This window comes from Schistocerca americana, chromosome 2 (genome assembly GCF_021461395.2).
Source record: "Schistocerca americana isolate TAMUIC-IGC-003095 chromosome 2, iqSchAmer2.1, whole genome shotgun sequence".
In the NCBI taxonomy this organism is placed as follows: Eukaryota; Metazoa; Arthropoda; class Insecta; order Orthoptera; family Acrididae; genus Schistocerca; species Schistocerca americana.
The window spans coordinates 380,387,704-380,404,071 of record NC_060120.1 but is presented as its reverse complement, the minus strand read 5'-3'; the positions used below and the strand labels follow the sequence as shown (position 1 = coordinate 380,404,071).

At 41.9% G+C, this 16,368-nt stretch overlaps 1 protein-coding gene and 1 pseudogene across 1 annotated transcript in view; one reads left to right on the top strand and one right to left on the bottom strand.

Moving 5' to 3' along the window:
- Positions 1-16,368, top strand: part of LOC124594830 (ATP-binding cassette sub-family C member 4-like) — a 270,890-nt gene that overhangs the window by 76,814 nt on the left and 177,708 nt on the right. The window lies entirely within an intron of this gene.
- LOC124597152 lies at positions 5,300-5,417 on the bottom strand (annotated as a pseudogene).

Here is a 16,368-nt window from a genome sequence, read left to right as displayed (position 1 = left end):
CGAGCGCCGTCGTGACTGAGTGGGTTATCGATATCAGTTAAGGAGTCAGCTAATAAAAGAATTTATGGAACCAGGCCGACCAGGACTTGATTTTTGTTTTATTTTTATTTATTTTGTGGTACAGATTTCTTCCTGTTCGGTGTGGAACTGTTTCTAAATGACCTCTCCTCCACTTAATAAATCAAATAATGAAACACTTGATACATACCTGATGTGGCGAAGGGATTCAGATCCGAATACAGGTAGTGTCGCACTATAAACAATACTTACACAGTGAAAGTCACTGCACTAAGCCGAAAATTTTTATTTTTATTTATTGCATCAGGTTTTATTATTATTGTTTGAATATTTATTCTTTCAATAGGGTTTTTAATTCTTACTCCTAATTTGATTAGAATTTTGTTAGGATGGGATGGTTTGGGTTTGGTTTATTATTGTTCAGTTATTTATTACCAAAATGTAAAACTTATAGTGCTGGTAAATTGTAAATAGGAAAATGAACCCTAAAGCTCATAATAATGGTGGGCTAAACTTGAATTTAGTTCCATGTAATGTGGCATTTCTCTTTTTCGTGCAAACAGTTGTAAGGCACCCAAAAACTATCATTTCACAGAGACATTACTGTCCCAGAAATAAATCAAACTAAATACAACTTCTAACGGTATTTTGTCGCTGATATGAGGGAAACAGTAAAACGGGAAATTTCACCATACATATTCACAACTGGAAAGCTTCATGCCAGTCATAATTCGTTGAGTTCCACGATGTATCAGCTTACCTTTCTAGGCTAGGGTAGAAACTGTGCAAAAAGCAGTAAAAGGGTATAAAAATTTGATAACAGAAGAGACACTCACAGTTAGGATGAAGCCGAAGAGTGAGCTGGTCTGGGAGCAGAATTCTCAGCAACTAACAAAGATGCCTAATCTTCTCCGGGAAGTACTACAGAATCCTTAACATGCGTGGACTCCTAAATATATGTCATCTATCAATCGATTTGAAATAGTTTTGATATTATAGTTCGTTTAGTGCCATTAGCATTCCAGTACTTGTTTCAAAGGTATCTTTCGGTCATTGTCTGTCAGAGATTAAGTAGACATCCATGGTCGTAGGAGCAATTTTTCACAATGATGCAGATTTCAGAAGGTTTTAGGTAAGTGTTTGTCTTCATGTTCAAAGACAAATAGATTATCTGGGTGGAAAATGGTGCTGGGAAGGGGTGGGGGTGGGGATGAGAGGAATGTAAAAGTATATTTTTTATGTTGTGAAAAGGAAAACACCCCTTGAAAATATGCTACTTAAATAAAAAGACAGTGAAGTGGGTAAAGGTAACCGCTTAATTGTTTCTTTCATAGTTAACGATTACACAAGAAGTAATGCAAATTTTCCGTTAGAGTATTAACTGGACATGAGCATCCTTAGTGAGTAGTTTTGTCTACCATAATGTCTGTGCTGCACAACCGGCCCCCCACCCCCATCTCAACTCCATAAACACACACACATGCACACACATACATACACACACACACACACACACACACACACACACACACACACACACACACACATATACACGTTGATACTCGCACACTCAAATTACGTAAACGACTATCCCGTCCTAGCCCAATACAATTCCAAACGAACTTGCCTTGCTCCATTATCTGTGTTCCAGTATCGGTGATCCAGTTGAAACAATTTCTTCAACTGTTTACTCGACTCACTTCGGATTTAAAACGATAAAATTAACAAAAATTGTTGTACACTATGAACTTCGTACTAAAATGCACAAAAGCATCTTGTACATTTCTTCGTGTAACTTAATCCCCATTATTATTCCTTAGGGTATTTACTTATAAAATTTGTGAATATGCACCAACAGTAAAATATATACACAAGATCTCGTTTGCATCAGTATATACTGAAATATACCTGAATCAGTTTTTGAAGCCTCCGAAAAAAACTACTTTGGTGTTACTTCGTTAACATTCCTTCAGGTATTTTTCAGTTTAAAATGTCCGTAGCTTTGTTTAACCAAGCTTCTATTAATATTTACAACGTTAAAAGTCAGTTTTTGTTTGCAAATGTGCATTCAAAGTGCTTAATTTTTATCTGGATTTACGAAAGTATTAGATTGCTTCTTAATTTCGTGATTCTTCCATTTAGTCACAAATTCCGGTACTTTCAATCTCTAAAAAAGTAGATGTTGCGTAAAATATCGAAAAACATAATAAAATGTTATCACAACAGCACCACTTCCAGAGAGTAGCAACGTAGATAAAACGAAATGGCTGAGACCAGTGTCCGAAACTCTTGTGTCTCTTTTGACAAACGCATTAAAAATGATATCGGAAAACGCGATTAAAATGCTTGCATGTGGCGGGTTTTATTCCAAAATGTGAGTGAACCGTCAGAGGTGAATCAGATAGATCTCTCTGTCAAAATATGCTCTTGGCATTTCAGGCGTCTTCAACGCAACGAAAAAAAGAGACTTACGGAACACATCGCTAAGACGTCTTGTAAAAGATTTTCTTCCGGGACAGAAAAGAATTTTCAGTAATTTTCCGTAAAATCAAAGTGCTGTTAGCCAATCAGGTGCATACTAAGAAAGGAAGCGAACAAGTCCCGTAGAATCTTGTCTGGCTTCATTCAGTTCACGAAAGCGTATGGAACAGGACTTTAGGGACATGTGGCGCCGTATTTATAGAAGTGTTTGCGACACAGCTAAAGCCGTGAATCCTTGTTAACACAGCAGCGTTCGTTGTCTCCAATGCGCTGTATCATCGGGGTCGGTTCTGAATGAAAGTCAAGGCCATCGCTCGAGGCGGTTGCTCTTGCGATATCGCAGCCTGCCTTTCCCGGCCGGCACGCAAGTTGGCGCGGGAGGCAGATGCGTGAGGTACGCAGTCGGGAACTCGATTCCGCGATACCGCGAACTGATTGTGCCTAACAGCAGGCTTGTGACAAACGTGTAGCGCTATTGCCAAAATCTAGTTGTATATTTCAGTTGCCGGCCGGTGTGGCCGAGCGGTTCTAGGCGCTTCTGTCCGGAACCGCGCGACCGCTACGGTCGCAGGTTCGAATCCTCCCTCGGGCATGGATGTGTGTGATGTCCTCAGGTTAGATTTAAGTAGTTCTAAGTTCTAGGGGACTGATGACCTCAGATGTTAAGTCCCATAGTGCTCAGAGTCATTTGTATATTTCAGTTAAGTGTTCTTTTTTGTCCTTACTACCGTTCTCAGGCGTTGAAGAGCTGAATTTCGAAAGGCTTTCAACTTTCGCCTGTGGGTGTCTGAAAACTGCCTTGTAATACGGAGTGCAGAATACGATTACAAGTGGGGGCACAACCACCTGCAGTCGCTGTTGATGTGCTTTGAGCTGTACATCGCGTATGTGGCAATTGTGAAGTGATTTCTCTGTGTTGCACACGATCTCATTTTGTTTTCTTTTAAACGCCATATATTCTTTTCTTTTTTCAAAAACTCTACGATTCTCTATGTTCTTGTACTAAAGTGCGATGAGCTAAGGATGGAAATGGAATCATTACACTACGCTGAACTCTGGTAAAGAAAATTTTGGAGGAGATTAAAAAATATAAACTAGTTCGAGGGCGTGCTGTAAAGTAATACCTCCGAATTTTTTATTCTCTTTTTCGACTTTCTCGCTTAGCTGACGTAAGTTGCGCCCCGCTGCCACTTGAAGGCTCCGAATTGTGTAACTTGGTGATGATTAACGTAACTTGTCGGTGTGTGAGGAACAGCGTTTTGTATTCGAGTTTCTAAGAGCAGAAAACGTACCTTCAATTACAATCCATAGAAAAATAAAAGCTGTGTACGGTGATGACTGTATCGACATCAGTAATGTGAAAGTTGGATTGTTCGTGCTGGTAATGCTGGTGATGCCCTAAAACGTCAGCTATGATAAACAAAATTAAGAGAGCATGTCCCGCTCACAGAGGGTCACTGACGCCAAAACCGTTCAAGACCATGCCACCATTAGGCAAAGTCATGCTCACTACGTTCTGGGATTTTCTATGTGTGTTGCATTTGGAATTAATGCTTTAAAGGCACCACCATAAATACTGCACGGTACTGCAAGATCCTCAGAAAATGGAAAGCTGGAATTCAAGAGTTCGTCCACACATAGAGCACAACCTTCTTCAGCATGAGAATGCTGTCATCGATTATCCTCTAGTCCCGATTTGGTCCATCCGATTTCCGTCTGTTTTAAAAACTTAAAGAACATCTTCTACGGCTCCACTTTGATAGTGACGAAGCGGTGCAAGCAGAGGTGAGGTTGTGGCTCCGCCAACAAAGTTAGACACTCTACAGTGTCGGTATTAACAACTGATCTTACGTTGGGACAAATGTGCTCGACGCCAGGGTGATTATGTTAAGAAAGAAGTACGTAGACATGAAGAATAAAGATGTAGAATATTAATGACTTTTGATTTATTTAAAAAGCTTTCAGAGTTTTCACTTAAAAAATTCAGACTCGGTATATTTAGTAAGTGAAAAATAACATTCTATTACATATCAATTCTGGGCCGTGGTCATCTGCCAGTGCTCGTCAGTATTGTCTATTGTGAACACCAGCGCCTGTTTCCCAGCTTCACATAGGGGTACGGTCCTTTCTTAGTCTGGATGAAGCCGTGGTACCCAATGTGCACGTAATAGGCCCTTGGTCACAAAACTAAATCCTAAAAATGATTAGTATTATCATTACGGTAGTGGAAATCAGTATAAAGACAGGGTTCCTATGAAAGTAACAGTAACAATGTTTGAAGCATACATGTATCGAATTTATTACGAAAGTAGTAGATATATATCACACTTAACAATCAAAACGGAATGACATAGTTTCTTTCATAATACGAGTAACAAAATACGGCGTTTGCATTTCATGGATGGAAATTGGTATAAAGGCACTAACCGTCCTGTTGTACTATGCCACTATTAGCATTTTTTCAATCTTCGTTCTTCCTAATTACCTCAAAAATTCTCTTCGACATTGGTTTTGTCAGACTTCCTAATTCTTGCAATGAAACTGTCGCCCATTCTTCTCGTATCGCTCTTTTCTGTTCATATAAGCTAAACTAAACTAAGCTAAACTCCTCCCGAACAGGCCATGAAGGCCCAAAGGTACTGTCATCCTCAGCCCATGGGCGCCACTGAATGCCGATATGGAGGGGCATGTGGTCAGCACAACGCTCTCCCGGCGGTGTGTCAGTTTCCGAGACCGGAGCCTCTACATCTCAATCTAGTAGCTCCTCAGTTTGCCTCACAAGGGCTGAGTGCACCCCGCTTGCCAACAGCGCTCGGCAGACCGGATGGTCACCCATCCAAGTGCTAGCCCAGCCCGACAGCGCTTAACTTCGGTGATCTGACGGGAAACGGTGTTACCACTGCGGCAAGGCCTTTGGCTTTCTGTTAATATACGGCCACAAACTGCCTTCCATTGTGATAAACACGTGTTGCAAGTATTCACCAAAGGTTTTCCACGGTGTTCAAACCAGGGCTACGTGCAACCCAGGACAAGACATCGGTTTGTTTATCTTCAAACCACTTTTGCTTGTAGCAGAAACATGCACAGATGCATTATCTTGTTGAAACATTATACTTTAGTCCTCTAGGTCCTCATACATTCTAATCAATTCTATCTCTATATCTCAGTGTACATGTTAAAGCGGCTGGTCCCGGCGGAGGTTCGAGTCCTCCCTCGGGCATGGGTGTGTGTATTTGTCCTTAGGATAATTTAGGTTAAGTAGTGTGTAAGCTTAGGGACTGATGACCTTAGGAGTTAAATCCCACGAGATTTCACACACATTTGAACGTTTTGAACATGTTAAAGTTCATTCTAGTGTTCAGCCAAGCAATGCATGATTTACGTTTACTCAAGAAGGCTGCCCAAGTCATAACGTTTCTGCCACCAAAATTTCTGCTCATTTTTATCTGCTGCTCTTTTCACATATCATGCCAATAATATTTAAATCCATCCGGCCCATCTAAAATAAACACCTCCTCATCACTGAAGATCACTTTATCCCATTCTGAAGTCGATGTCTGATGCTCTTCAGCAAACTCCAATCGAGCCCGTTTTATTTGGGTGTTAGGGCAGGTTTCTGCAGCCGTTTCCTGAATGCAAGACGTTCGTCCTGTGACTGTCTGGCAGTTACTGTCAACCGTAAATAAGCAACATGTTGAGAAGAATAACGGTTTTTGGTCCTTGCTTTGCGCAAAAGTAACCGTTTCGATGCTTCCGATAACTTTATACTTTGCCCATATTTTCCATTCTGTCCATATCACGTGCCCCATCTAACGAAATTATCAATCACCGCAGTTGAACGGTTCAACTTCTTGGCGATTTGACGACTAGAGAGGCCATTTTCTTGTACGTACAGATTTTCGCTTTTTCATTACGTGATAACTATTTTGCTCGTGACATTGTCACAGTCGTAGTTTATATGCCCAATGTGCACTATCACTAATGGTGTCTGTTTCCAGACTGCAGTAAAGTCTCGTACGCACATACTAACACGCACAGAGCCGACTGGCTTTATACCGATTTCCATCCTGTACCACCTAAATCGTTGATGTCTTGTTAAATACTGTACTACTGACGTTAAATGCGATACCATTTGATGCATTTCTCGGTATACTGGTTCTCGTACTATTCCTCGTACGCTGCACACGACTACTTCGAGCGACAATGTTTATTTTCCTACAAATACACATACCTTTGTGAGAATGTAATTAACAACTTCATTTGTGTGGCCATATTGTCCATAGCTGCTTTAAAATTCCTGAAGGTATTTTCGTTCCGACGTTACTCCTACGAGAAAATATGCATTTTTTTCTCACAAGACGTGTTTCGCTTTATTGAGGTAAAGCATCACCAGTGGTCTGTAATTAAAGATATTTACAATTTGATTTTTTTATAAGATCGAAAAGAGTTCATTAACAATTTGTTTGTTTTATTTACTGTAATTTCTGCTTGGTTTCTTGCCTACATCAAGAAATTCCGTCTGCTAGCAAGTCTTTGATTTCTTTCTTTATTACACAGTGATACTTGTAGTCCAATTTTTCGCTGTTTTGCAGAGCTATGCATTTTTTTACGTTTTACACGCCACGCTTTTTCGTAGGCCACTGTTTATTTTTATACTTCTAAATGTGTATTGTGTTTTGTAGTGTTGCGAACATTGCCACTAGTTTGTCTTGGACCTACGCTTTTTTTGTAGTTAATTGTATGTGTGTTATTCCTATTATGTTGCTATGTATTTATATACTGCGTAAGAGTAATGTAAAACTGATGTGTGTCCTCCACGACGGTAAAGACAGACCTGCAACTTGGACTGTACGGGTGGGAGTGGGTGGGGTGGCATAGTGGTCAGCACGCTGATCTCACATTCAGGAGGGCGACGTTTCGCACCCCGTCCGGTCATCAAGATATAGATTTTTCGGGACAAGACAAATGCCGAGATCGTTCCTTTGAAAAGGGCACGGACTGTTTCCATCTATAGCCTTTCGTCGTCCGAGCTTGTGCTCCGTCTCAACATCAGCGATGTTGACGGCACGTTACGCTCTTACGTTCCTGCCTTCCTGGCTTATACGAGCGTGTAGACCGTGGGAATGCTGTTTCTTTCCGCCTACGTTCGGGAATGTCGGTCTGTCTGTTTCTTAGTGGAAAGTATTTCTCTGTCTGTTTCCCCTTACTCAGCTAACTGTGGGGTTGCCGGTTCTGTTTTAGACTGTGAACCACGTCAGTTTGGTTAGTAGCAGCAGGTATCTTGAGCTTGTGAATGGGCGCCGCTACCTGGTTGGAACGTGCTCTGCTGCCGATTAGCCTGCTAGCCCATCCACGTAGCCAAGGCCTCAGGGAAGGAAGTCAAAAACTATCCTATGATAAACATGGCAACAAATTTGAGATAATTAGAAGCTAATTTCAATATGGTTCGAAAGGCTCTGAGCACTATGAGACTTAACTTCTGAGGTCATCAGTCCCCTAGAACTTAGAACTACTTAAACCTAACTAACCTAAGGACATCACACACATTCATGCCCGAGGCAGGATCCGAACCTGCGACCGTAGCGGTCGCGCGGTTCCAGACTGTAGCGCCTACAACCGCTCGGCATTTGATTTTCATACTACTTTATTCTCAGAAAGTTTGCTGTGAAATTTGTATATGTAAAAATATAAACAATTTTAGTAAAATATTGTTTGTTGGGTGGGGGAAGGGGTACCGTGAACACTCCCTCCCTCTTCCTTCTCTCTCCGTATGTGCCCCACCCGCTTCACGGTGGCACCACAACAGCGCCCGTAGGTACCACAGGATGTGGTGGCGGCGGACCGTGAGTTGTGACAGCGACAGTGCATTGTCTGCAGATACACGTGCTGCCGAAAACGTATGCGCGTCGGTGTTCGAGCAGCCGCTCTCGCCGATGAGCACGCTTTGCGAACGAAGGCCACATGGCCTGCCGGCCACTCGACAACACAATGGCTTCCGAGAAAAGCGGGCAATCTCCGCGCGAACATCAAGTCTGCTACCCTGTGGATAGTCAGGATGTTGTGGAAACAGGCCTGCTCATTCGGGGAACGTGTCGGAGGACACTGGCAGTTGCGTAGCGTAGCTCTCTGGAACGCACAGAGCGCCACACATAATTGCAGACGGATATTAAATAAAAGCCCATACGTCGTTGTCTTCTTTGAAAAGGTAAGTAGGAAAGATGTACTACTGCAAACTTGTATCGATGACGAAATTTGTTGTCGATTTGTGGAACGAATGGCTCTGAGCACTATGGGACTTAACATCTGTGGTCATCATTCCCCTAGAACTTAGAAATACTTAAACCTAACTAACCTGACATCACACACATCCATGCCCGAGGCAGGATTCGAACCTGCGACCGTAGCAGCCGCGCGGCTCCGGACGATTTGTGGAACGTATTTTATGTTTATACATCACGTATTTTGTGGACACTTAACAACTGAGCTAAAAGAATTGATTCCGCAATTGACAATCACGCCAAATCCATGGAGCCCGTTTCGTTTACTGGCTGCAGAAAGCGGTAGTTGGAGTGGTCCGAGTTATTTACGTTTCTCGGAAAAGCCTACAAAAATACGATTCACCATTGCTGGCTATTAAGCGAAATACATGTCTACCGATTACTGGAACAGATTTAACTTTTTTCTAAAGTAGAGGTCATTTTTCTTCTTGATCTGTGGGCTAAAATCTTTCTCGGGGAATTTTAAATCCATCGAACTATAAGGATTAAAGTATAACGATGTCAGTCTGGCACGATCTGTATCTCTGCCTGCACGTTTACAGAGGGAAGAATCGTGTTAACATTTCAACTGCTGTCATCTGTTTAGTCATAAGAAACAAGAGAGAACGAACCTCCGACAAGTTTTCGAGAAATGTCGACTAGTCTTAAGAAAATATTGTGAAACGGGCCTCTAGGAATAAGGCAGAGATAGTGAGGTTCTGCCTGACCTTTGACCGTTCCAGAGAGATAGAAATTCCCGCGATTCTCTTCAGCGGCCTACTTAGTCAGCACGGAAACCGCATTGGGGCAATCAGAGCGATGAGACAGTGCGGTACTTACATTTCCCGAAATGAGAAGCGTTTAGTGACTCTGCATTCGCTCTCACATGGGAAAAAAGTACTTTATAACTTTTCTCGACATGCTTACAGTCGTTTTGCAGAACAGCCGATTTAAAATTTAAATCAGGGGTGATCAGCCTTTTCTTATTTTACCAAACTCCCACTTTTGTATCTATCTTAGTAGTAAATTTCTTTAACCGTCCACCGGTTCCACAGTGGTGGTGGTTTATGAAGTAGGGAAGTAACATTACAAAATTTATAAAGCAGAGTTACAGAAAGTTAAAACAAATAATAATAATTACTTACCAAATTTTATGAAACTATAATGAAAAAGTTTTTAAAACCGCCTATCGCCTGCCGGTTACTAGTGGGCCGTAGGGACCAGATTCACAACCACTGATTTAAGCGGTTTTTGCGCTTCCGTTATAATTGAAAATGTCAGTTTCCCAATTACAGATAAAAAAATCTTTTTCGTAATGTCAACCATGATATATAATCATCATCATTATATATTGCTCATGTACTACACAAATTGTCATTTTGACTCATTAAGGATGTCTAGTTAGACATAAGGGAAGAATGAAAGGCTCTAATCTTATCAGGTGAAAAAAGAGTAAATAAGTATTAAACTTGTTGAGTTCCGTAAGTTCACGATTTTGACACGAAGTTAATTCCCATCACGAAGCAATCGCAAGGACCAAAGAAATCAGTGTTAGCGAGAGAGATTGACTTGTAAGCATGATAATCTACATTTCTCGACATGAGCTGGGGTCTTCATGACCTAGCCTGTGTCACGGCCTCATCTGTCGGTCTGTGTAAAGTGTTACCGATAATGTTATGTAACACACTCTGAAGACTACTTCATGAATGGCGAGAACTTTTTATAGGCCTACTCGAGAGTGTTCAAAGTCTGAAAATATCGTCAAGGAACTATTTAATTATTTTATTTGCTTAACGCATTAATTAATGACTCGTTGCGTAGCGAAGGTAAAGTATAAAATGTCGTATATTGCACTCTTAAAACGACCGAGCAATGCACGAACATTTGTGTTTACATGTAAGGCAACACGTTTTCACCGAAATAAGTTGGTGTAATCGGCGGCATATGATGCATCCCTATAGCCACGAAACACGAGAGCACTGACCTCTACATCTACGTCTGTAATCCGAAAGCCACCTTACGGAGTGTGGAGGGGGGTACTTTGTGTCTCACCGTCACTTCCTTATACTGTTTCACTCGCGTATGGTTCGCGGGAAGCCATCTGTCCAAAACTGCCTGTAACCTCTCATTCCTTTCTACATGTCAGAGACTTAACATATTGGGGTTTACTCTATGAGTCAGCAAATGAATAGTTCTCTCAAACATGTTACAATGTGACCTTTGCAAAATTAACATTTTTCGTTATGACGTTACTTTGTGCACGTATCTGCTCTTTAGCTTCAATTCTTCTCTTCATTTCTTACTTCGCGAATGTTGAACTTTTATAACATGTCTCTATGGTTTTAATCCGTAGAAGGGGTCATGTCGCGAGTATCCCTAGAGCAGCTATTACCCGAGGCCGTTTAATTCCTATTGTTCCGATTTCGGCCGGCCGGTGTGGCCGAGCGGTTCTAGGCGCTTGAGTCTGGAGCCGCGCGACCGCTACGGTCGCAGATTCGAATCCTGCCTCGGGCATGGATGTATGTGATGTCCTTAGGTTAGTTAGGTTTAAGTATTTCTAAGTTCTAGGGGACTGATGACCTCAGATGTTAAGTCCCATAGTCCTCAGAGCCATTTGAACCATCTTTTTTTTTGTTCCGATTTCCCTGTGCTTTCTGAAGCGAGCTAAATAGGCACAGCTGGCAGCGACTTCTAAGTACTGCCTCTTCTCCAGAGAAGCTAACTTTCCAAACTTCCTCGCCTAGTCGCCATATCGCACTGTATAAGCCGTGGGGAACTATTTACACCTGATAGGTACCGATTTGCGCGGACAAGAAGAACGCTATGTGAATTCCCGTGCATTCACAAATCCCTTATCGGCAAGTCTTTTATTCACAGCTGCGCATATTTAAATTTTGTAAAGTCACTTCAAGCCACTCTGTACACCAGAGCCCGGGCGGTAGGCTTGCCCTTGGCTTGAATTTCGACTGCTGCAGTCAAACGTCGTAATCTACATTCGACTAACAAGGGGGAAGGCCAACCGAATCGGTTCATAATTCGCAGTTTGTTGGTGTACAACCTAAGATGAAAGACTAACACCTTTGGCTTAATATGCCCCCATTTGTGAGAAAACCACCGCAAAAATTCATGACGCGCAATCGACTCGAAATTGACAGGATCGGTAATAATTTTTCATCGTCATATATGACTTGGAACGCGTATTTTCCTAGCACACATAAACGCTGTACAACGGCATCGTTTGTGTGAAATCCACCGCTAAAATTCATGCCGCGTAGTCGACTCGGAATGGATGGAACCGGTAATCATTTTTCATCATCATATATGACTTGGAACGAATATTTTCCTAGCATGCATAAACGCTGGACAATGGCAGCGTAGGAATCTGCCTGGGAGGAGAGAACCTGTGCCCCATTCCCAACTCCATCCTGGAGGTTTCCCATACATGACGATGAAAAATGCTTAATTTTCAATTATATGTCGATCCTATCAATTTTGAGTCCATTACCCGTCAAGAATTTTAGGGGTGGTTTTCTCGAAAACGGGAGTTAGTGTTTTACTTTAGGCTTTACACAAGCGACTAGCCAAATATGAGCCGAATCGGTTGGCCGTGTCTGAGGTCTTACCCTTGTAAGAATGTAGAGACTCTCGCACATTTTAACACAACAGGTCGTCTCATATTATTGATACGATTTTCTGTCGCAGTTTCTGAAATCGATTTTGTGAATTTTTCTGTAAAACATTTCTGCAACACTGGCAATTCAGGTGAAGACATTACCAGTCGTCGTCAAATATTGCATGCTTTCAGATGTTTGTAATGCAGTTCGTGTATGAAATATACGTTAAATCAGCTTAGTAATAAATGACAGTAACGTGCTACACTTCTCCGTATAATAAGCGTAGTAACGTATTCTTGTGCATATACTGAAGAGAATCGTTAAGGGACTCGCCGATTTTGTACCGTTCATTACTACGCTGTATGTGCAACACAGACAGCAGTCAGAAAATGGAACGAAGGTTCTAAACGATGAAATGTCCTAGGGTAGTTTCTTTCTCGCTTTGTAGCAGCCGACCGGTGTGGCCGAGCGGTTCTAGGCGCTACACTCAAAACCGCACGACCGCTACGGTCGTAGGTTCGAATCCTGCCTCGGGCATGGATGTGTGTGGTGTCCTTAGTTGGTTAGGTTTAAGTAGTTCTAAGTTCTAGGGGACTGATGACCTCAGAAATTAAGTCCCATAGCGCTCAGAGCCATTTGAACCATTTGAGCTTTGTAGCAGCGTTTCACAATTGTGTAAGTGACCTCTGTTAGATTAAAGAGAACATGGATTACTATGACGTAAGACAGCTGCTCGTACGTCGGAAACAGGCTACTTGAGTAATAGGGTGGTAAAGCGTTTATATGGACATGTCGCTATCTCTAGTCCAAGCAGATACCGATAACACATCTACCCTCTCCAGGACACTATGCATTCCATCCAACTTCGTGCCACTCCACCTCGAGTTGGTAATAACGGTGATGCCTACTGCTAGGCGTTTTACGGCAGTTAATGCTTCCAATGACAATGTTCGGGACTTCTAGTCCTATTAATGTGCAATAGATTCAGTTGGGTTCAGGTCAACTACCATCTCCAACACAGGTCTTCTCGACTGTTTGCAGACAACTCCATCACCTATGAACACTCTACATCTAAAATAAATACACTGCAAGCGGCTGTAGAGTGTATGGTGGAGGGTATATTGCACCAGCATTATCGATTAGTCATCCATCCCAATCCCACGCGGTGATCGAGTAAAAAGTTACCTATACACTTCCATAAACACCCTAATCCAACCCTAAGTTTCTCGGAGAAATACGTCGTCTTTCCAGAGATATTTTTCCCGTCATATATCTGAATGGACTATGACAATCTGCACGATCCTAGCAACGTCAACATGGTGCTTTTGTTTTACAGGTCAGTCACGTAACACGAACAGATGTGGGATCACGAGATTGGTAGGCAGCGACTATGTGGTGGCAAGCTGTAGAATCGATAGTACTGTTCAACAGTACTTATCGTACTAACCAAAAATGGGTCTACGTGTGTTAATGTTGGGGAGCAGCTAACAATGAGCTCAAAGCTATAGTGGAAATTGAGAATGTATAATGAGGTACGAAGGTGGGGGTCGTTGAAATAGAGTGGGAGAAGCTGAGCTGCAAACCGACATGTATACCAAGAGGTAGTTGATCGCTAAGTAAGCACTTACGTCTTCTACAGCAACAGTGTTAATGTATCAATAGCCATTTTGCTTGGTGTTGCTACGTTAAAATTTGCAGCTCGAGAATCCCCAAAGTACGAATTTCTAAAGCAACAAAGTGCTGTTATCACAGATGGTCTGCTGGAACTGGTACGTGCTGCAGTGGAGCGACAGTAGATCTCTGATACTGCTTAAGATAGTGGGACCATTGAAATAGAAATTTGCTGTTCGTGATTTCGGCCACTCAATCATTCTAAGATCAACGAAAGTTCATTGCAAGTTGTTGTACCTCCTCCAACAGGTTTTGCATGCAATGAATGCGGACTTCAAAGCATACGATAAACAATTATTTACAAAATACTGTTGCATAGTTTTCAAACGTCAGTCAGGCTATTTAATTACAATGATGCCGTGTGGTACTCCCTCCCACCATTAACAAATGTACAATTGACACTAGTCTTCGATGCCGTATACCTGCATATAGACTTTATCCTGATTTCGAAATGTAATCTGCTTAGAATGAAAATACACTCCATCCAGAGAAGCAATGGAATCAGATATGTGTAATATAGTCACCGACCGCTTGTCAGGGGTATTTAAGTAAAGTGACTCTGTGTGCGGTGCTCTCTCCCACGATTAAGAAACATGCTGTTATAACTAGTCTTCCATGTCATGTAGTTGCATATAGATCCAGTTCTGATTTCTAAATGTAATTTTCTTAGGAAGAAAAAAAAGTCCCAATACTCCAGCAATGCAATAAAATGAGGTGTGTGTGCCAGACACGGCGACCGAGCCGTTCTAGGCGCTTCAGTCCGGAACCGCGCGACTGCTGCGGTCGCAGGTTCGAATCGTGCCTCGGGCATGGATGTGTGTGATGTCCTTAGGTTAGTTAGGTTTAAGTAGTTCTAAGTTCTAGGGGACTGATGACCTCAGATGTTAAGTCCCATAGTGCTCAGAGCCATCTCATCTGAGGTGTGTTTAACTTAATCTCCAAACATCTGTCAGGGCTTTTTAAGTACAGTGAAGCTATCTGTAGTACTCCCTTCCACCATTAACAAATGTTCCATTGAAACTACAGTCTTCCATGTCATGTACGTGCATATAGACTCCATTCTAATTTCGAAATGTAACTTGTATATGAAGAAAAAAATACCCAGCAATTCTATGCTACACTGGAATTGGATGCATGTGACTTAATCCCCAACCGATTGACAGGGCTATTTAAGTACAGTGATGCTGTTTAGGGTACTGCCTTTCGTAATTAACAAATGTTCCATTAAAACTTCTTTCGCACCACATACGTCCCAGACTGATTTTGAAATGTACGTCGCCAGCATTTAGATATGATCAAACTCGAAAAGTCTCTTTTCATAGTTACAAATCAGAGCTTAAAAACGAGGTCCTTTTTAGGGGAAGGATCTTCCTCTCACGGTTCTACAGAAGAGGGAAGAGTCTGTGACACAGTCACTACCCAGAAGGGAGATTTCTGATGAAGCGATGACTAGACGTTGGCAATTATAAGAAAATAAGCATAACCTATAGGAAAAAAGAATTGTAAGAACTGGTAGCCACTGCGATATTTCTGACAACTGTTCCGTCAGAGTAGCAGTTTCAACGCCAGCCATTTCCAACCTGTATGATTTGATCGCAGGTCTTTAGATGCTTTCATGCTGTCGTATTTTACGTGAGGTGGAATTTAACAGTCCAGCTGTCCCAATGACAGAATTTTTATAGCGTGCTATTCCCAGTTGACATTCCAACTACTTCAACAATTTCTGACATTTATCCACCCATGTGCGAGAACCTTGAAAGGTCTAAGAGCTATATATTCCAGTACGGGTTCTCACAGTTTCTTCCAACATATGACCATTATCTTCCTATGGCATTCCTACAGGAATGGCAAGAGTCTGTGCTAAGAAGGTGAATGTCCGATAAGGCAGTGAACAGATGTTTGAAATTCTATGAAAGTAAAGGTCACCTGTAGGAAAAACAATTGTAAGAAGTGGCAGCTACTGTTATATTTCAGACATCTGCTCCATCAGAAGAGCAATTTCTAATGTCAGCCCTTTCCAGCTTATATGGTTTGATCATGAATCTTTAGATGCTTTTTTACTGTTTTTATCTAGAATTCCTTCAGCCATCACATTTCATTCCCATTTAGAAGACATGGTTTCTCAGCCCTGATAGAGATCAACTTGAAAAATTTACCATAGCTGCTGCAACCCCCACATACATTTGAAAGTGTTCGTTTGTTGGACTCTTCCTTCTACCAAGAAGTCGAAGGCAGCTTTAGAGCAGAACAAGCAGACAAGATGGATCACAGACAAATGTGTATATACCGAACAAGTGAACCTCCCCCAACCCCCATCCACACCTCTG